Source organism: Podarcis raffonei, chromosome 9 (assembly GCF_027172205.1).
Source record: "Podarcis raffonei isolate rPodRaf1 chromosome 9, rPodRaf1.pri, whole genome shotgun sequence".
NCBI lineage: Eukaryota > Metazoa > Chordata > Lepidosauria > Squamata > Lacertidae > Podarcis > Podarcis raffonei.
The window spans coordinates 43,507,631-43,529,902 of record NC_070610.1 but is presented as its reverse complement, the minus strand read 5'-3'; the positions used below and the strand labels follow the sequence as shown (position 1 = coordinate 43,529,902).

Below are 22,272 nucleotides of genomic sequence, written 5' to 3'. Positions count from 1 at the left end.
ATCAAAAAGGACACACACACACACACTCTGTTGATGGGGGTGGGGATTGTCAACAAAGAAGCAGAACTTCAGTGCGCATTCTCTCTGTCTAGAACTGAGTTTTACCTACACATTTCTGCTGCAGTTGATTCTTTAACACTGAAAGCTAAATCTATGAGGACAGAGTTGATGTTGGTGATACTGACGATGAGCTTTATGATTATTTTATTTTAATAAAAGTATCTCACGTCTTAATCTGGTGAAGATAGGAAAGGCAGCCTCAACATTAACTAGTAAATAGTGTAGATTTTTTTTCACGCATCGGGGAGCGTCAGCGTGCCACAAATGTATTTTGGCAAGAAAAGAATTCAGCAAAAGGCGCTGTCCAAAATATAGCTTTTTTAGTGATAAATTTTTGGCCACAAAGGATGGATGAAATATTAGCAGACCCCCTTATTTTTCGTTCTATGTGTAATGAGGGATCCTGTTCAGAAATCTTGCAACTCGGCTGAGTCTGAAACTTGGCTATAGCTCACAGTGAGGAAGAGCAAAGACGAGGAAGAAGAATGGCGACTATACTGTATAGCTCTGAAGGCAGGACAAGCCCCGGAAAAGCACGAGCCCCAATGCCTAAGGACTGTAGAGGGGGGGGGGTTGTCCAGAGACCTGCGCAAGGCGAGACGAAGTCTTTGCACTTCCTCTTGGCCCTCTTAAATGAGCCATTCACTTAAAGGCTATTAATAAATTACACGGCGAATTATTAAATCCAGATAATTACAAGGAATAAGTAAGTAATCATTCGTTATCTCAGCTAATTACTGCGGGTCACAGTGAGCTGGAATGTGAAACTCTCCTCGGGAATTGAAATTAACTTCGCGCAGCGAGGCTTTGCTTGACATCCCTAGTCTGCAGGCGCGTGGCAGCTCCCCTGCGAGGCCCGGCCTCGCTATTTAACTTGCAGAGAATGGAAATAAAATTAAGTGGCGATAATAGGAAGCTGCTTAGAAAGTCAAAACGCAGAGAGACAGAGACAGAGAGAGAAAGATTGCCTCTTTTTTAAAAAAAGCAATCTGGAAACATCAACCAGTCCTATATTTTTATATCTATATTATATGTGAGCTAGGCCTGGAAGCCGAAAGTATCCTACGGTCACGCCTTTAATCGCCTATTAAAGGCAGATGAAACCGGGGCGCCAAGATCGAGGGCGAAGGAGCGTCCTCCCTCCTTTCATACTGCAAAAAAAGGGAAGGGCTCTTGGAACCAAGAGCGCTCAGGGAAGCAGCGTGCGCTTTGTTTTGAAGACAATAAAAGCCTTCATCTCGTAACTGCGAGAACCTAATGAGGGAGCAGTGTCGCCTCTTCTGTGGATCTTTCGCCAAATCTCGCCCAGAGCTAATGTCAGGATTCCCCACCATCACCTTATTCAACACGACCCCCGCCCCCCCTTTAAAGCGTAAGTGTATTTTTGTAACGAGCAAATCTACAGTGCGCACTACTAGGTGATCACCTCGGTTCCTTTCTCTACATCTAATGTTTTAGTGCGCGCACACACACACACGCTGGGGATGGGAAGAGCATGTTTTTAATCACATATTGGAGAAGAAAAAGGAGGAAAATCTGAGGCTTTTTATCAGTTGTAATTAGGTGGACAGTCTTCCTCCCCTTTCCTTGCTGGAGCCTGGGATGATAATTAAAATTTAATGAAGCCTGGGACTGGAGGGAGCCTCGTCTGGGGACTCTGGCATGGAATATTTTAACTGTACATTTACACCCAATGTCTGGTTTCAAAGACGTGACTGCTTTTAATCTCGAATTAGAAAAACCACAGACCTGAAATGAAACATTAGACGCCTTTTCGGCTTCTTTCCCCTTCCTAGAGTCCTGTCACCAATCGTGTTTCCCTTTTTTGTCCAGTAACACTCTCTCTCTCTCTCTCTCTCTCTCTTACACACACACACACACACCCCTACCTCGCTTCTCCAATTACACGTGCGTTAATAATACATGGCTTTGATAGGGAACGGGATTCTGGTGCTTTTGGATTTTCTCGCTCTCTTTTTCTAAATGGGGTTAATGCAATATTAATCGGTTGCGGCTGTTCTAAGAATGCGCAGGGTTTTTCAGGAACAAATCGATGAAGGCTGGGGATGGCAAGAGCAAAGGCAACCTCTCTCCTTGCGGTGTAATCTCGCTTTCAAACGCTCCCAAAGCTTTGGGTGAGTAAGATTGTCAGTTCTGTTTGTGTTCCTTTGACGAGACGCCTGTTCGCGCAGGTAGAGCGAGCGAGGGAGGCGAGGAAGCGGCCTGGCCTGTAGCTCGTGCGCTGAGTGGCGGGTGGGTTGGAGGGAGAAGGAAAGAAGGAAGGAAGGAAGGAGGGGACGCCTCTCCAGGCTTTGCTCTGCTGCTGAACATTAATCACAGCAAACCGCCCCCCTCCCAACAGCAAAGTCCCCACCGCTGGGAGAACCGCAGCCCCAGAACTGGGTTGAAGGCAGACCCAAAGCCTGTACAGCTTAGCTAACTGTCTCGCCGCCTTCGCCGTACTCTTTCCAACAAATGCCTCTCCACAAGAGACCCCGGCCCTTAAGTTCCCAAATCAGTCACTCAGAATTAAGAGCTGTTTTAAGCCCATTGCCTCTTAATAATCGCGGCCATTTGAATTCTAAGTTGGCCTCGCCGTTTCCCTTCCAAGGAAATGCCCTGGAGAGCTCAATACATATATTAAGCTTTTTTTTTTTTTTAAAAAAGGACATGAAACTTGCATATTCTTGGGCGAGAAAAAGCATGACTTAATTTGCGCCTGGCCCCTTCCTTACTTCCCAGTCTGGGCTGAGAACGGTCAGTTTTAGGTCCAGATTTGTCAACATGCTTCCGGAATTAAACGTGGTCTGCATGGTATCATTTACTGCTCTTATATTCCGCCTTTCCTTTAAGCGAAGTCAAGGCGGCGAAAGAGTCCCCCCCCCCATTTCCTCACAACAACCCTGTGAAGTAGGTTGGACTGGAAAGTACTGGCCCAAGGTCGCTCAATGACTTCATGGCTAAGAGAGGGGTTTTTGAACTTGGGTCTCCAGTCCGACACTTCAACCCCACCATTTAAACTCTCTTCTGGACTTTCCCTTGTTGCTGCGAGGTCTATTGAAACACGACATTTTCGAATGTGCTAGGATAATCTCTTCTTCTTGCTTAACAGACACCTATCCAAGCTTCAGAGCCCTCTGAGATTATTCACTGTGAGTAATTTAACTGCAGCTTTCTGATTTCACCGTCGTGTAGCATACGGATGTGAAACCAACAAAATAGTCCCGGAGAGAGGACTTGACTACACGGTGACATCGAAAAGACAACTGGCTGGTGAGTTCATGGGCAACTTCTGAGCGCTGGCTGAAGAGAAGGTAACACTCCGTTCCTTTTCCCAAACGACACACTCCAAAGTCAAATGGAAAAGAACTCTCTCTCTGTGTGTGTGCGTTTGAAAGAATCCTGTAGGATTTGCACCCCCAAACGCTTAGTTGCTCTCTGTTTCTTAAACTTTGGTTGGACATTGTCTCGGATCTTCCCCTAATGCAGCGAGTTAATGCCGCCCTGCTGCATATATTCCTGCCCGACAGAGGCTTGGCTTTAAATTAAACCAATGAGCCCCAGGCGGGAGCAAAACGGCGGAGGCGTAGCTGAGAAGAACCGATGCAGAACCGCAGCCGGGGACAGCGCCATCCACTTTAATGAGAAAAGGAACCGGGCCTTGGGCATTAATAAGACAGAGATCACTGGTCACTCATTCATTCAAAGCTTGCGAGCCCTTCGGGGCAGAGCCTCTTAGCTCCCTCTCCCTTCAAAATAAATACTGTTCAGCACTAACATTGTCACCCCTCCCCCCACAACGGCTGACATAATACCATGTGGGGTTTGTAGCTCGGTTCTGCTTCAGGTATAATAGTTGCCCTAGCAGTACAGACTCGGGCCGCTATGATATTCGTGTCTGTGGATGTGTGTGTGTGTTTGTGCGAGCGCGCAACACCTCGTGTATCAATTAACGTGAGAGCGAGTCCCTCTCAATGCCATTTGCTAGAATTACCGGAGAGGGGAAGGTAAGGGCCTTGATGAAAACAACCCAGGCCTCCACCCAACCCCCATTTTAATCAAATCTTGTCCTCTTACAAAACAAAAAAACCCCACACGTTATTTAAGAGACTGTTCCTTTTCTGTTCTCCATGTTAAAGTGAGCACAACTCAGGTCAAGTGAAAGGCTGCAGAAAGGTGAAAGAAAGACGAAAGACTGTAATAAAGGGCAACTTTCATATTCCTTACTCAGGAGAGAGTCAATTTAAGTCAGTAGGCTTACTTCAGAAGTAAATGTTTTGAGGTTAAGGGCACCCTGGCGAACTTTATCAGTTCTCCTATGCTACAGAAATGTCTCAGATAGAAGGCAAGCAAAACAGCAAATTTAGCAGTGAAGCTATTGCCTGTTGACTAAAGCTCAATAAATGAGAGCATCCCATTTTTTGGGGAGGGACACGTCGTCCCCCTTTGATTGCCCCCCTTGCACTTTTTTGGGTAAGACTTAAATACGCCATACCAATAAGTTACTTGGGAGTAATTACCCATCGCAGAGATCTTTAAGCAGCTCCTTAACAGAGCACCGCACCCCTACAGGAAGCAGGGTCAAATAATTGGCACCCGAGTCCCTTATTCACCTTTAAAAAGGATAGTGGTTGTTCATTTCAACGCTCCTTCGCCTGCGTCATATCATGAATTGCACTATTTGATGGTTAACTAAGACAGCAACCTTCTGTAAAAACAGGTCATTATGTTGACCAAAACGAGGGAGGAGGATGAATTTCTTTTGACCTTAACAGCAAATTGCAATCCTAAAGATCTTTGCCCGGCGGTGAAGGGAGGCTTGCTGGGCTCGGGATTCCACATAAGCATATCTATCTCGGGTTCCTTTCAACTTAGTGACCTGGGGTCCTCTAAGGCAGCCAGGGTAGGCTGCAGAAATCAATTCTCTGAGCTCCGATCTTGCTTCCCTCTTTAGCACAGATATTATTGGACCTTCGCTACCCCTGGGAAATGAGGACAAAGTGAAGGGTATATTGAGGATGTGCACAAAGCAAGGGGGCGCTATTCTGGGTTTTGATCTCCTTTTGCCTCCCCTTGCAGCTTGTGGCTTGGCTGACTTGCTGGAGCTACCTTCTTTGGAAGCACATGGGTGCCCTGAAGCTGCTCCTCACTGTACTTCTCGGAACCTGCGGTAAGCTCACATCGTCTGCGCTAGTGGGAAATGACTGATTTGAATGAACGCTGGGCTTGAGTGTCTGGTTCCTCCCAACTCCATGTTCCCACGGGTCTGATTCATGCCTCAGAGGAGATATTCAGCGGCGGAACACTGTCACAGAAACAGTGCAGGTAGGGGAACCTTTGGCCCTCCGGATGTTAGAACTACAACTCTCCTCAGCTCTAGCATGCAAGGCCAGGGATGGAGGGAATCGCCGTTCATCAACATCTGGATGGCTACAGGTTCCTCACGCCTGTCTTAGTGCAACAAGCTAAATAGTGTGCTTAGAAATGAGGGCATTTTCCCACCTCTGGTTCCATTCCGGCTTCACAAAACCTCACGAGGCAGGCAACAGACAAGGCCAGGTAGAATCGCAGATCTATAAGCAGAGCGGACTCGGAGCACACATTTCAGAGCCCCCTCCTCGCGCGCCTCCTCTGAGGTTGCCTTGACCAGGAGGAATCGATCATCAGTTAGAATTACCACCGGGTGGGGGAGTTGTTCCGTGTTTCGTTTCAGACAGAGGATAACAAGGCAAACACCCCTGTCCGTTGTTTTTTTCTCTGAGGCTCTAATAAAGGCAAAAGCGCAGGTCCCAACAGAAGGAACCCATCCAGCAAAAATTAAGCGCTTTGTTTCAAATTATTAACGCGTCTACTCGGTAGTAAACAGGATTCAGTTCAATAGGCCATGGGATTGCTGCCTAAAGGTGTGGGGAGGATGATATGAGTTTATTTCCCACCCTTCCTCCCGAAGGAGCCCAGATTTTTTTAAAAAAAGCATTTAAAGAGCGGTTAATCCTTTACAAAAATCTGAAAGCCGCGATCCTGCTCAACTGGTCGGGGTGTTTCTAAATAAACAGAAATTCTAGCCTGCAGTGAAGGATCCGTCACTGAGCAAGAAGGCACGAACAAGAGGCAAGTTGCACTGGCTAAACATTTACCTCTCCCTTCCGCTAACCTTTATTTCTGTTTCAGCTCCATCTTCGATAACGTCTATATACCATCAGCCCCTTGAGCGCCTGCAAAGCTAGAGGGAACGTATTCCACTTATTATAATGTAAATGGGAGCTCATGTGGAATGAGTGTTTGGTGGCCTTTTCAACAAGGAACTAAACGCAGACTCTGTGCATTATAGTTAGAAGGAAAGGAACACACATGGAAATTTGTCAGGAAGGAGCATCACGCGGAGGACTAGTTTTGGTTTTAAATAGAATTAGGGAGGATCTAGAAGCCACGGCTGAGCACTATTAAAACCCTTCGATTTACATAGAAGCTGGCTTAGCACTCTCGGTGAAAATAGTAGGGAGTCCAAAGTATTCCGGCTTGGAAGTAGGGTGCACTGAGGACACAGCGCAAGTAAGTTTGCACTCTTTGACTTTAGCTAGAACTCATCCTAAGGGACCTAGGGAGGGAAGCTGCCTTAAACTGAGTCCGACCACCTGTCAATCTAGCTCAGTCCTACACTGACTGGCAGCAGTTATTCCTCGGTTTCAGGGAAGGGGGGTCCCTCTCAGGCCTGCTGGGAGATGCCCAGGATTGAAACAGTAGCTCTTCCCACTGAGCTACGGCCCTTCCCCCAAAGGGTAGTGTCTCCCCGCGAACTTTTTGCCCATTCTTTCCAATGGAATAAAGAAAGCCAGTCCGCACCACTAGTTTGGAGACCGTCGTCCTACTCTCCTCTGTACACTTCAGACTTGTTGCACTATCCAGAGCGGATGCGCGTCTTTCTCTGCAGCAATCTCAAACATTTGTGTTCAAGCAGCTCTTAATTAATCCATTGCTTAGACCTCGCCCCGCGCGGAGGACGTGCGTCTTTGGATGTGCATAATTCCACTGACTTCCCGGTGTGCTCCTCGTTCCTGCAGGCGCTGCATCGCTAATATTTGAGAGCAATACCGCATGGAGGAGAGTTGCGAGGTAACGGAGCCCCATTTCATTCATCCAGCGAGAGGAAGCGTGTATGCCCTCCGGAAGAGGGTAAGTTGGCGACAGCATCTCCCGACTCATTAGCGCATCCCTGTTAACTTAAAAGAAGTGGCAGGCGGAGAGAACTGTCTAATTGAGAGAGAGCAGCGTTGTATTTATTATTATTATTATTAATAATGATGATGATGATTAGGGATTTATTATTATAATTAGCAAGGGATCTTAATTACCGCCTTCTGACTGTGCTTTATAATGTTCCAAAAGCAGAGTGTATTCTGTGAAGGTGGCAGATGCTTGCTTCTCTGTATCGGGGGTTTAAAAGAGTTGATTGATCGGAGGCAAACTCTATGAAAGCTTTGCAAAATCCAGCCCCTCTTCCATCTTCAGGAAAAATGTATTAATCTTCAGTAACATATTGAACACATTGGAGCCAAAGCTAACCGGCCTTTAGTTCTTTCCTACCATAAATGTTTTTTGTCAGTTCCATCTCCTAGGTATAGCAAGGCTCAGATTTACGAAATTTTCCACATGCCCAGCGAGAGCCAATGTGTTGCCATTCAACTGTTGCTGGACTACAACGGCCACCAGCCCCAGTCGTCATGGCCAATGGCAAGGGATGATGGGAGTTGTAGTCCAGAAAATATCTGGCGGTCACAGGTTCCCCATTCTTGCAGTCGTCTCTAGGACAGAACAGATCGATGCAATTCCAAGAAAATAAATGTGAAGCAATGATCGCCAGAATCGAACTGAACCGAACACCTCTAGAATTTGCTGAATGGGACTTAAAAGGGAATAGTACTGAAAAGGCGCAGAGTGCCTTTGTCTCCCCACCGAGAAACCACAGGCCAAATCTTAAACCTCTGGAATTAGAGATCAGGTTCCAAGGAAAGGCTTCCAGCTGGAAGCAAGTCACCGGTGGCGTGAACCAAACTCTAAGGTCACAGCTGCCGCCTGCTCTCCAAGCCTGTATAAAGAGCAGTTTGCAGTTCCATCACCTCTCTTTCGCACCAGACACTTTTTCCTGACAATAACTCTAGAGTTCCCTTGGGAATTCGTCCCTTGGGAATGTGGACAAGAACCTCCTGCAGACGCAAGTCCTTGGATGAGCTTGAGGGCGTGGCTTCCGGTGTCCCAAGATTCCAGAAAAGTTACTTCCCATGCTTCTCCTCTGACTGCACGCGGGATCCAGATAAATCCTCCCACAGATATCTACCGGCTTCTGCGTTGGGGGCTTGCATCGCATAGGAGTGAAGGGTCAGCGATGGGAAGGGAGGCCACCGGGGCAGTGCTTCTCGTCACCCCCCCCCCATTCCAACCCCACTCTGGAAACCAGTGACCTGCCACCCGGAAGTTGGTCCATCCAGTTTTCTAAATCTTTTCAGGTAGGAAGAGTAGGGAATGGAGAGCTGTAGAGCCACACATGCCCCCCCCCCCAGGCTCCCAAGGAAGGACTCCAGCAGCAGGTAGGTTAGCGAAATCCAAGGCGTCAAGCAGGGCCTTCCAAGGCTGGCAGAGCTGCGGGTCTTGCACAAAGAAGTTCAAAAGGGGGCAGGAACTCTGCGCCTGGGTGGATACTTCCTCAAAGGCCTCGTGCGAACTGCAGCTGCAGCGGGGGTGGGGGAGAAAAGAGCGCATCACTCCTCGCGACCTCTGTTTGGAACGTGGCCGGCTTGCTCAATTTCTTAACTGGAATCAGTACGGGAGAAATAAGCCGAGGCTGCACATCAGAGCATTCCTGAGGATCATAGGTGACCTCCCTGAAGGATGATCCGGTCCTGCACGAACTCAGGATTCCAGCTCATTGTTACAGCCCAAGAGCTACTTCGCAGTACACCTTTCCCCTTCTGCACTTGACTGTGTACATCTTCCCTGTCACGTATATTCGCTGCCTGGACACGTGCGGCTAAGGAACAAGAAGCCGGCAGAGACTGACTGGCCTACAGGGGGCGCCCGACCTTACCAGCAGATACAAAGGCTCAGGAATCAGGTGCCACCTCTACTTGAGCCGTTTGCCCTCTATATAGAAACAGGACAAAAGTATGAGAATAGTTTGACCGACAACCTTCTTCCTAGGAACCGTAAGGGGATAGGCTAGGTAAGTTAGAAATGCTAAGGAAAGAAAGTCCATATATTATTTTTTTAAGTCACGACTCCCCCCCCCCTTAATAATATACAAGCACATGCTTCCCACCAATAACTACAGACTAGATGAGTTACAACCCCGGGGCAGACAGGAAATGACAAGGGCTTTATATAAAGAAAACTGGTAGGGAGAGGGACAGTACTTTGTGACAAGGGATGAACTCTTCAGAAGCACCTGTTATTAAACACTTGAGTGTTACAAATCTCTTTTCTTAAAACGTGTTTCTCTTTTATTTTTCAACAAAACACATTTCCTATTTAAAATAAGATATAAATATTCAATTGTACAGAACAGGGATAAAGAATCTGTGTCCCTCTGGATGCTGCTGGGGTTACATCTTCCATAATCTCTGACCACTGATCATGCTGGCTGGGGCTGATAGGAGTCCAACAGCATTTGGAAGGCCACAGAACTCCTGGTCTAGAAAACACAAAAGTTTCAGGAAATAATTCATTCAGCCTAAGGGAACAAACAAGTTAGGATAGACAATTGGAGGAGGGGATCTCTAACACACCTGACTTCAATAGGGAACAAAGAGATTTCCAGAGATGTGCGGATCCCCAGGACTCATCCTTTGAACTATGGACCTGATAGGAAGGGAGTCAAGAGAGCAAGCAGGCAGCTTTCTTTCCCAGATAAGCCATTCACAGTCAGCTGAGAGGAGGCCCAGCAACTCTGTGTGCCTCCTCAGTGAGTCCATATGTCCTTTGCATGGCATGGAGCTAGTTAAAGAAGGCCCAGAGCACTGGGATTAGATGGCAGAACGATGGCAGCTGTTCTGGTAGGTGAGGTACCACAATGGGTAAGAATCGGATGTCTTTGCAGAATGGAGGGTAGGAGTGTGCATATCACATGAGTATTGACTCCAAACGGACAGGTAGATCCCCATGCATATGTAGCTTTTCTCTTTTAAACCTTGATGTGTTCACAACCTTTGGTTGTGGTGGAGAACTTGCTGTGAGGCTGTGTGAGGAACATCAAGAATACAAGCAACATGCTTTCAGAAGAATTCAAGAGACCCAGTGTGGTGTAGTGGTTAGGAGTGGTAGACTCGTAATCTGGTGAACCAGGTTCGCGTCCCCGCTCCTCTACATACAGCTGCTGGGTGACCTTGGACTAGTCACACTTCTTTGAAGTCTCTCAGCCCCACCCACCTCACAGGGTGTCTGTTGTGGGGGAGGAAGGGAAAGGAGATTGTGAGCCGCTTTGAGACTCCTTAGGGTAGTGATAAAGCGGGATATCAAATCCAAACTCCTCTTCTTCTTCTACAATAACAAAGCCTTGCAACACTTTAAATACTAAAAAATGTGTCATGGCATAAGCTCTTAGGATTCTGTTCCAGGAAAGTTGTTCCCATAATGAATGTGTTAGTCTTTAAGGTGCTATGAGACTCTCTGTCTCTCCTGATGCAGGACAGGCAACAGGGCCATCTCACCCTCTAGAAATTGGGACAACTTCCAAGTGTCTTTAAAAAGTAGAAAGTAAGGCAGGGAACAGTCTCTGATTTCCTTTGGGTGCTTTCCAGCTCTCTCCACCCAGAATCATAGAATCTTAAGACTGCAGAGTTGGGAGGGACCCCAAGGGTCATTTAGTTCAAAGCCCTGCAATGCCGGAATCTCAACTTAAACATCCATGACAGGTGACCACCCCAATCTCTGCTTCTCCAAGGAAGAAGAGTGCACCACTTCTCCTGGGAGTCTGTTCCACTGTCCAACAGCTCTTACTGTAAGAAAGTTCTTCCTGATGTGAAGCCATTGGAAAGAAACCAGATCATCCACTACATTGTTGGTGCTAAGGGAATAAGAGCTGTATCAGCGGCAGAAGAGAAGACCATTTTCCAGCATACACGTGCTTGGGTTTTCTGCACTTCCCGGCCTACCAAAGGGTGTTTTGCTCACCACAAACCTGCTGCAATGTTTAAGTCAGAGAGCTGGTGACTTGCCCACCACCATGGCCACCGGAAGGTCTGGATTGAAGCCTCAACTTTCCCAGGCAGTGAAGTGGATCTGAAGGGAAGCTGGACAGCCAGCCAGCCCGCCCGATGGGTGTAGGGATGTGCACGATGGGAGGCTGTGAGTGGGGCTGGAGGCCAGAAGGGGCAGCGCTGGAGCCCCCGTGGCTGCCGGGGTGTTTCCCTCCCCTCCCGTGGAGCAGCTACCTGTCCTCCCATCTGTCGCGGCTGCTCGGCCTGCTCGGCTCAGCCTCCGGCCGCCCTCATTGTCTCCGCGTCGCCCGGCACAATATTTACTGCTCCACCCCCCGCGTGACTTTTAGCTGGAAATGCCACGCGTTGTCTGCCCAGTTCGGTTGCGGCTCTATTAATCATCTCCACAAGGATTGCCAACAGGCAGGGCTCTCTTGGCTTTCCAGTTTATACAGAACAGGATCATTTACATAAAGTCCTTAAGGCAAATAACTGTTGGGGCTCTAATTTATATCTGATCGAAAATTAGCCGTCATTATGCGCTCCATTAGCTGCGTCTTTAATGTGCTTCTAAGCACCATTTGTCAAGCGGCTTGTTAATATCCTTCAAGTCTTTAAAGTTGAGAGCTCATTAAAGAGTGCGCTCTGTTATTGATGTAATTTAGATGAGTTTGGAAGAGCAAGTGCGCCATGCCTTGAATGGACAACCTACAAGAACAAGGGGGCGCGCGGGGGGAGAGCGAGGCTGACTTGGTTACAAAGGAGGCGAGAGGATTGCGGGAAGAAAAAATAGAGAGAGAAGGAAAACTCCAGAGCCTCCGACTCTGAAAGCTGCGCAGCAGGAGAAGTCCTGGGCCTGCACTGTTTGCAGGACTAACCGGACCAACGATGAGGAGCTGAGACGCTCCAAAAAAGGGTGCTGCGTAATATACTAGTCCTCATTGACTGCACAGCCTGCGCTCCTTCTGTGCCCCTTGTAGAAGCTTCTCCCTTGCTCCGTATGTGTGTGTGCGTTAGAGAGAGATGTCTCAACCGATTCCTCTAGTGAAAATGTCTTTAAAACCTAAAAAACGTTCACTCAAGATAACAAGGGTCTGCATTCGTTAGTTACCCCTTAATTTTAATCTTTTGGACACCGTCCTTCCTTATTCATTTTCAGCGTGGCTAAAGGGTGAATCCCCCTCCCTGGTGTTGCTGTTTTTCAGTAGCCAACAATGGGTACACATTCCAGACTTAAAGAACGTGGACTAAAGTAGGCACGAGTTTTTCCTGTAAGGTGTCTCGGTGTGGAAAGTGGCGATTTTAATCCGGGTCTATGATTGTCGCAAGATTAGTTATGTATATAGCGCCGCCTTTGTGGACACAAAGTGACCGTGCCCCAAGGAGTCTAAAAATAAAATGAAAAACTAAAATTCTGCGCGGGGGAAACGACAGAGGAAGTGAAGGCAGGCTGCAGGGACAAGACTAGGAAGCAGTACAATAAGGCAGGCACTCCTGAACCCTTGTCGCGCGACCACCGCCCCGCCCCCCGCCGGTAAAAGAGCGAATCATCGCCTTTGGAAATCTCCAAGGATCTGCCTCCTCCGCCTTAGGGTCTTCCCAAGTGAGCAGGAAGGGAGGATTCACCACCATGAATTCACCCGGAGTTTCTTGTGGCTGCTTGTAGCGGGTGGGGAAAAGCCCATCTCCAACGCAGCTGAACCTAATTTGACGGAGGTACAGTAAGCCCTCTTAATTATGTACATATTATTACATTATCTATCAACCATTCCATCAGAAGAGCATCAAGGGCAATAAATTACCCCTGTTATTTATCTAAAAATCCATACGTTCTGTCATCTTTTCCCCCCTGCAGGATATTATGTTAGTGAAAGATAATAAAGGGAAGCCCATTAGCCCCGGCATTAAATTGTCGCTGAGTGCAACAAGCATTTCACTAGCTCAGATAAATAAGGGAAATCTGCATACAGCCTCCGGGGCCCCCTCCGTGGCTCGCCATTAACCACGCCAGCCCTTCCTTCAGCTCAGGGGGCAGGAAGGGTAGAGATGAGGCAAGGGAAAACGAGGGGGGGGGGAGGAAGGAGATGAAGGTCCAAGATCTGCTTAGAAGAGGAGGGATGGGAGACATTGTGGATCTGAAGAGGAAATCAAAGGATTACAGGTCTTCTTAAAAAGGATGTCTTGCTTTCGACAGATTGATCGAAAATGTATCCACCCCCTTCAGAAAGGGTACATTTAAAAATCCAGTCTCAGGGCAATACCTTTGTTAGGCCAAGCGAAATGTCACAAGGTGGTGTACAAAGCAAAGCACGTGGGGGCCAAATCTCACCAAGAAAGCGAGCAGATTTGCTAAACTGGAGCCCTGGGCTCGGTTAAGGCTCCTCTCCAATCCCTTCGACGCGAACGCTCTCTGAGTCCCGATCCTATTTGTCGGCCCCCCTGTGTTCCAGGAAGCCGAAGCCTAGACCGAACGCGCGGCAGCTTTGTATCCAACAGCTCCCAATCCAAATAAATTTAATCTCTCTCCCCCCCCCCCCCCGTTTTAAAATGGGAGACTGATGGCGTCGTAAAGCGGTCGGAGGAAATCGATCCGCGCTCCCCGTTCCCTCTCTACCTCTTTGGCACGTTGATGCACCTGACAGATGAAATCACCACAATTAGCTCAGGCAGTTAGCTGTCTCCTCCTGGAAGGAAGAGCGAAGGCAAATCTGCTGGAGAGCAGAAAGACCCGACGACGAAGAGGAGCGAACTTTTCTCCTCCTGTACTTTGTCTCTCCTCTCCACCAGACGGCCTGGCTGGATCCATCCTGTATGGTGACCGTGTGATAAAATCTCTCTCTCTCTCTCTCTCTCTCTCTCTCTCTCTCTCTCACCCCCACTGCGCCCCACCGGTATACTTTTATGTTACCATGCCGGGGCCGGACTCTGCTGCGTGGCGCCGGGGAGAGGGAGGCCCCCGCAGGAATAAGCCCCATTTAAGGACATCTCGAGGTCACCAAGGCGCGCGGGGCCTCCGAGGCAGCGGGAATCCGCGGGCGCCGTTTTATTGTTGGTCGGCGCCTCCTTCGCGGCTGCCTTTTCCGGGATTCCTCCGGGCGAAAGTAATAAAGCGAGTAATTAGAATGCTAAAGACAGATGTAAATAACAGGAATGAGAGCGCGCTGACAGATGAGCGGCTGGGTCAAGGCGAGGCAGGCCGGGAGCCCGCGTGGTGGCAATGACACGGTGCCAGTGGCCCGAGGCGCCGAGGAGGGGGGACAGCCGGCCGGCCGGGAGGGAGGGAGGCCAGCCAGGAGGGAGAGCGCGAGCAAGCGAGCCAGGCAGCCGGCCCATTGTTAGCAGGCAGGCGAGGCGCGCTCCCGAGGCGGAGCTTGCCAAAGGCGCGCCCAGAGCAGCAAGGAGAAATGGGAAGGTGCTGCCGCCTGTGTCATCTGCATGCTGTCCCCCTCTCGCCACCTGCAGAGGTGCCCCTTGGCTTCCTCCCCCTGAGGTGGCTGCCTCAGTCCGTCTAATGCACAGGCCAGCCCTGGAAGCGCCACCCTTTTTGGAGCAGTACCAGTTGCCACTGCTCCAGCCTACCTTCCCCCAGAACCGAGGCCTCAACCCGTCAGGGATGGGCTTACACCCCAATACTGATAGCTCTATATTCCAAGACGCAATCATCCCTGTGCCCCAAATGGCAGCTCTTAAAGACTGGTTGCATGAGGGCAACTTCACACAACTGAACTGGAGGGTGCTGTGCCTGAGCTGAGTGAATCCATGCTGCATTTTGACTTGTGCTGAAAACAACCGAAGCCCTGGTATTTAGTAGAGGGGTGCGGAGAGGAGGTTTGAATCACAGAGCATCCATTAGTAGCCTTTGCCCTGCTTCTGACCTGCAAGAATTCCTTAGAAAAACTGAAGAGACTTGATTTGGTGCAGCAGCACTCAGAGATAAAGAGTGGGTAAAACTAGGAGAAAGGGCATCACCATATTATGGTACACCGGACAACAAAACTGGGTTAAAAGCAATTAATCAAATACAAAACAACTTCAACTGTTGCAAGTAACTCAGCCGCTCTAGTCCCAGTTTAAAGGTAACTTCATAAGCCATAGGCAGGCGTGCAACAGGATTTTCATGGCCTGGTATGCTGTATCTGACCCTCAAATACACTTGCAAAAGATGACATAGCTTTGCATAAAATTTGCATATGCTTTGTGTCATATGGACCCAGGTTCACTAACCTTTTTATTCACATGGGTGCATTTATGAACAAGAAAAATTGCCACGGACATCACATCCAAGCACACACCACAACCTAGTTTACTGACTTCAAAGTAATGTTTCTTTCAAGGCTAATTCCAAGGTGGGGGAGGAAAGGGGACCTTGCAGGCACCAGGAAGGGTCCCTGTGGCTCATACGCACCCATAGCAGGGCCGGATTTAGGTATGATTTGATGAGGCTCTAAGCTACTGAAGGTAATGGGGCCCTTTATATGTCCAGCTGTCCTTTGTCAACAACAAATTGTTGCTGTTTTTTGTGTTGAATATATGCTATATGGTAATTTATGGACTTGGTGGTGGCTTGGGCGTGTGTGGGCTCTGTGCTGCCCAAACAGTCCGCCTGCTGCCTCCCCCCAGCTGTAGGGCAGCTGAGTGGGAGGAGGCAGGCAGACTCCGGAGGCCCCACAGTGCACCCCGTCCCTATGGGTGGCTCGCCCTGCCCCAGGCGCCCGAGAGGCTTTCTCCATCACTGTATGAGTGGTTGAAGAGACAGAGCATTGAGCACAGTAGCCAAATATCTCCACCATCTCCTTTGCTACTGTTGCTTTGCTGCACTGAATACTGGTTGAAGTTTTAACAGTGACAAAACCTTCTATGTTGGAACCATTCACTACAGTGGAACCTCTGGTTGCGAACGTGATCCATGTGGGAGGCACGTTCGCAACCCGCAGCACCGCATCTGTGCATGCACAGGTCGCGATTCAGCACTTCTGCGCATGTGCTGAAACCCGGAAGTAACCCGTTCCAGTACTTCTGGGTTCAGCGCGGTGCGCAACCCGAAAACATATAACCTGAAGCGTCTGTAACCTGAGGTACTACTGTACTCTTAAACCTTAAAAAGTATTTGCAGCTGCAAAGCAGCAGTGGCACAGAAACGCTTCAGGGCTTGCCACTCAACAATGCCTTCTTCTAGAACAACCATTTGTTCTATTGTGCACTTTTCCAAAGTGATATACATTGTCAGGTGGAGGACGGCCCTGAAGAGGCGCCACACACCCCACCTAGGCTTGCCATACATCAAGAAAATCCCTGACATGTCTTGGTTTTTGGGAGGTAAAAATGGCGTCGGGGGGAATCGGCAAAATGTCAGGGAAAACCCGGATGTATGGCAACGTGATGGAAAAAGCAGTGGAAACAGCTCTAAAAGCTTAAAACCACTATTTCAGGGGGAGTTTCCCCAAAACAATTTGGGTTTGTTCCCAGTGGCTTGTCGGGAATTTTACTTTTTGAAATATGGCAATCCTACCGCATCAGAGTGGCAAACACTAAAGAAAGGCAAGAAGGAAGAGGTCAGCGAGTGACAGGGGAGGACAACATTGCCCAAGGCATCAGTCTATCTTGACACTGGCATTGAGTAGATTGGCAATTGTTTCTGACTCCCACTTGTTTAACCGTCTGTAACAACCTAAAAGCTTTTCCTTACCCCCGATTAGGCCATTTGAGAATTTCTGTAGTAGCACAGATGTGTATGCGAGTCACCGCTGTGTATGGGGGCTGTACGTAACTGGATCTGCCTGTGCTCCCATTTTGCACCTGGCTCTGCCCCCACAGGCAGAATTTTGCCTGACTCCAAGTAGTGGATTGAGGGTTCTAATAAAAAAAAAACCCAAAGGAGTTCGTGTAAATCTGAAGTCTGTATTTGCTAGAAGGCCGACACTGTACACCCCAGAATGATCTGCCAAAATGGATATGTTATTGCAAGACTTATTAACTATAAAATAACATTTATATTCACTTCAGTACTATCAGCCTTTCCACATTCCACACTACTGGGGTAAAGTTTCAGTTAATGGGCAGTGGGCATATATGTTTTCAATGGGATGTATTCCCAGGTAAATTTGCAGGATTGCAGTCTTTGTTCATAAAATAGTCTGACTGTTTTAACCTGGGGCCTTTTGCATTGAAAGTGTGTTCTCAGCCACTGACCTCGCCACTCCTAATAATGTTAAAATTTCTCACATCTCTAATTCAAAGGCCGTGGAAGTAGCAGAGAAAGACCCCTGCCAGAGATCTAGGGCAGTCACTGCCAGTGGTTGGGGGGATGTCACAGAGGCCAGTGGATCTCAGGTGGCAGGTTTTATGACTTGGCTTCTGTGTGTGCATTCTTCGCTCCACACTTGTAAGAACTTTTGAGTATAGTTATTAACAAATAAAATGGAAACCAAAACACTATGGAAAAGATTCTAATAGTTTGTATCTCCTCAAATCTCTGTTTTTTCCCTTAAATGATACATCTAACCCCACTGTATTTTCATGCATTTCTAAAGTAAGTTTTTAATGTGTGTCTTGAGTGCTGAGTTGCTGGTGTACCCATTAATTTATTTTCTTTCATTTCTTTGCTGAATACCCAGGTTATTTTTCTGAAGAAATGATGAGCATCACAACCAACCAACCATGGTCTTTTATCTGGGTGTTCAACGTTGATAACCTGGGTCAATGTGCCGTGAACCATTCTGAGCATCTCTTCATACTGCAGTGGAAATGGGGAGAATAATCACTACTCAGTGCTCAGAAGGCGTAAGTATAGGCCAGGTGATGGGTGTCTGAGTAATGACAACATATAGTCAACAAGATGGAGAACTTTGTATCATGCTACAGCAGGCACCAGGTGGACAGTTTTGCGTTGACATTGCACAGATACCCAAGAAGCACTACAAGTGTTAAATTAATTCATGATTGTTTCAGTGGCTCATTGATGGGTTTTGTTGCTTCCATGCAGATGACAGAATTGTGATCACACCTGTTGTCATGCTGGTTGGTGTTGTGGATTTCATAGCATAGCCATTCATTGGGACACAGTCAGCTTATGGTGTAGTGCAAATCACTGAGGGCAACTGAGGTGACAGTAGAATAACTTTTAGCTGGGTGCAGAGCTAGTGGAAATTGATTATATACTTGGTGACCCAAGGAGTACCAAGTAGCAGGCAATTTGTTTCCTATTCAAACAATATAGCTAATATATGTACTTCGTTAATCTGCTTCAGAGCATATTGACTGCCTCAAATTACATATTTAAGTATTTTAATGCTGTCAAAGACTTCTGTAGTGTCTATGCAAATGTTTTGGGAGCCATAGCTCAGTGGCAGGGTATGTGTTTTGCGTGCAAAAGGTCACTGATTTAATCTCCAGTATCTTTAGGTAGGGTTGGGATTAATGTTCTCATCTGAAACTTGGAGAGCCACTGTAGTGAGCTACATGGAGCTACTGGTCTGACTGAGTATAAGGCAGCTTCTTATGCTCAAAACAAGACACGCACAGAGAGGAAGTCAGTCAACAGGGTGCTAGGATAGCCATAGCTATCAGAGACCAGTGTAAGTTTTAAAACCTTTTTTTTAAAATAAATTTTGAAATTAGAAGAATAACCACCCCAAAGCAAAGCCTGCTTTGGTTAATGGGCAACAAAGGAATCATATGAACCCAAGCCAAGGCTAAGAGTAAATAAAGCTAACAGACTTGGCCTAGAGAAGTTACTTCACGGCATATGAATGAAACTTTCAGGTTCAAGTCAAAAAGAATACTGCTGAGAAACTGCCCTTCACAGGATATATTTTTCCACTTCACACACTCCTCTCTTTCCATTTACTCTGGCACCAGCAAACAGGTCAAGATGAGAGCAGGCCTCTACAGCGGTGGCTCCCTGTTCGTGGAATGCTCTCCCCAGGGGAGTTGTGGGGCAGGTTCTGTAAGACCTGTTTTTTATTTGTATAGATGTGGGTTTTTTCCTTTTGTTTTTATTGGTTTGTGTGTTGTAATTGGTTTCACTGTTTATGCTGTGTTGTGTAAGTTACTTTGGGTCAGTTTTGTGAGTAAAATGAAATCACAGTAGTAGTAGTAGTAGTAGTAGTAGTAGTAGTAGTAGTAGTATAGTAGTAAAAATAATAAATAATGGCATGAACAAGACACACAGTGAACAAGAGTTTTTGTTTTGATGTTTATCTTGCACATTTCATTGTAAAAGCTCTGGTATTACTTTTAAGAAAGTTTGAATGGCATGCTTCTATTTTTGAGAACAAATAAATAAAGTTGTGATTATTAAAAATAATGTTTGCAAGGTGAGAACTTGAAAAAAAAGTTATTTCCTATTAAAGAAGGAATTGGAATATTGGTTTTGGTTTAACAAGCCTTTCTGCCAGACTGTTAAACTTCTTGGGCTTCAGGATGGGTTAAATACTTTAACCTCAGCTACTGACTTCCCTCAGTTCCAACTGCGTCCATATTTCAGTTCATTTTTCAATTCCCTGCACTTCTGAGAGTTTGATGATGTGATTTGTAGCCTAGTGCGCTTGTTCTGCAGGACCCTGTCACTGGGTATATGGAGCTGTCCAGGGTACTGGACTGGAGAAATACAAGTCAGGCTATTTCTGACATGGACCTGAATTTTTGGTAGTCTGTTACACAACATCTTAACAAGTGTCAGTTGAAGTTATGCACACAGAGAAAAGAAGAGAGTCAAGTACAGTCAAAATTAAGTACTTACTGTGGTAAAGAATAATTGTGTGCTTAGCTTGCTCACTGAAATGAATGGGACTTGAGTGTGTTTAACTTTGGCTGGGTGGTAGCCAAGGCTTTAAATTCATTTTTATTAGCAGATGACCTGCTAAACCTGCCCTGAAACACAAAAAGGAGGGTGGGCTAGGGCTGTTAGAATGAAAGCAAATGAGAAGAAGCAGATTCACAGGTATACAATGTACATAGTTTCAGTTTATTTTGCCAACAATCAGCGCTTTGCTTTGACCTTTGTTTAGAGCCATGGTTTTCTTCTGTGGTGCACAGGTGCCCAAATAATCAATATGTTTTTAAAAAAATCTCTATGTTGCATGTGGGTGCATAGCCCACTAAGGGCAGCTCCCAATATCATAAAAACACATGAAGCAGTTCAACTTATTTTCTTCACTCGTTGAAGCTTTTTACTTGTTATGACAATATAAACCATTTATTTGGAGCATTTATATGATCTGGAAGATCTATGATCTTAGGTACAGCAACCTTTGTAACTGAAGGTTCATTGTGGACTTTTGCTTCACCTGAGACACACAGGCTGCCTTCTCATATTGTATGTTGTTCACACAAGTAAAACTTCCTTGGTGAATTGATGCAAGTGAGCCAAAGTAGGATCTCAAGCAGCCTTAGATGAGGCATGGCTTGTGCACGCTGAGTACTGAGGTGTTTTGATTTAAAATATATGGAACTGCTAAAAGCAGGGGTGCACAACCTGCAGCCCTCCAGATATTGTTGGACTACACCTCCCATCATCCCTGATCACTGGCTATGCTCGCTGGGCCTTTTGGGAGCTGTAGTCCAATAAACATCTGGCGGGCCACAGGTTGTGCACCCCGGCTGAAAGTAATGGAGCACAAAAGGGTGAGAATTAGCATTACTTGATTTGGTGCAGCTGGCACAAATCTGAATCCTTTCCAATGTATTGTTTATTCCAGGAATGGGGAAGCCTTTCTTTAATTCTGAGAACTGCATTCCCTCATGGGCAACCTTCCAGGGTCACCAGGCCAGTTGTGAATGGAGCCAGGTACAAAAGTGGATGAGCCCAGAGGCAAAAACTGGGCAGAGCAATGAATGGGACTTGAATGTCTACAGAAGACTACATTCCAGGTTTCTATACCCACACCTTTCCATCGAGGCAAGCAGGAGGCATTATTACAATTCCAGCCAGGCCAAAGTACTAGAGAAGGCTACAGAGCAGGACCAGTGAGGGTGTGGTCTAGGGAATGTCCTGAGGGCTGGGAAGAGTGTTCTGGAGCACCCCACTTGTTCTCTGGGACGGAGGCTTCCCACCCCTGGCGTAATATCAAAGGCCTGGCCAAGCTGGTCAAACTGAAACCTCATCAGGGTCTCTTACTTCTTATGCAGTGTATTGTATCATATACAAGAAATATACATAGGTTACTATGATCTGATGGCTTTTATTTTGAAGAAAGGAGGAAAGGTAGCTTATTTAACTGATCTTTTGTTCATAAAACAATTATAGATCTATTTGAACAATGGAGAGTGCTGGGGCAAAGATATATGTTTCTCTAGAGATTCTTTCATACCGCTTTCCTGTAAAACATCTTTGACTCAAAGCAGTCTTTGCTACAGCTGTTCTAATTCTGTCTTCTTAAATGCAACTCACAGCCATTTGATGCTCTTTTTGATGAAATGGAATCGGCTGGATGAAGAGAGACACTAAACACGGGTAGTCAGGTTTTACACAGAGCAGTTGATATCTCATTTTTGTAATAAAAATTGCCATGGCTCCCAGGATTATTTCATATTCATAAGAAGCCACCTTGTCAAAACAAATAAATAAAAAGAAATCCTTTGACTTGATAAGGCTTTATGCTCATTTACATCATATTGTCAATAGGGCTCATATATGTGAAAAGTTAGTCACATTAAATGCTAAAGAAGAAAAGCTAATAAACACTTGAACTAAACTTGCTTTCATGTGTCATATTTATCTCAAAGCAAAGTGGTTATGGCAACTTCCAGTTATTTGTTGTGTTTATTTAAGCATCATTTGATATCATGGTGGTTGTCTGTCATGAAGGTCAGAAGGAAGCTACAGGAGATGAAGGTCATGTGTAGGTTGCGCTCTCTCTCTCTCTCTCTCTCTCTCTCTCTCTCTCTCTCTCTCTCTTAGTAAAAAGCATGTCCTCCTAGGACGGTACCATTCTAGAATGCTAGGGAACAGCATGACCAAATCCACATCAAAAGAACTCCTCTCCACTTGCAAGCTAACAAATTGGGAAGCGAAGTTCTAGCC

At 46.7% G+C, this 22,272-nt stretch overlaps 1 long non-coding RNA gene across 2 annotated transcripts; it reads left to right on the top strand.

The window, feature by feature from the left end:
• The first annotated feature begins 1,944 nt into the window (after positions 1-1,944).
• Positions 1,945-21,916, top strand: LOC128421011 (uncharacterized). Of its 2 annotated transcripts, XR_008332205.1 has the most exons (6): positions 1,945-2,195; positions 3,173-3,333; positions 5,140-5,230; positions 7,122-7,233; positions 17,864-18,029; positions 20,948-21,916. It is a non-coding gene; the product is annotated as an uncharacterized LOC128421011 (long non-coding RNA). The 2 variants fall into 2 exon arrangements; XR_008332204.1 differs by lacking the exon at positions 20,948-21,916 and having other exon boundaries at positions 17,864-19,169.
• Positions 21,917-22,272: the final 356 nt, after the last annotated feature.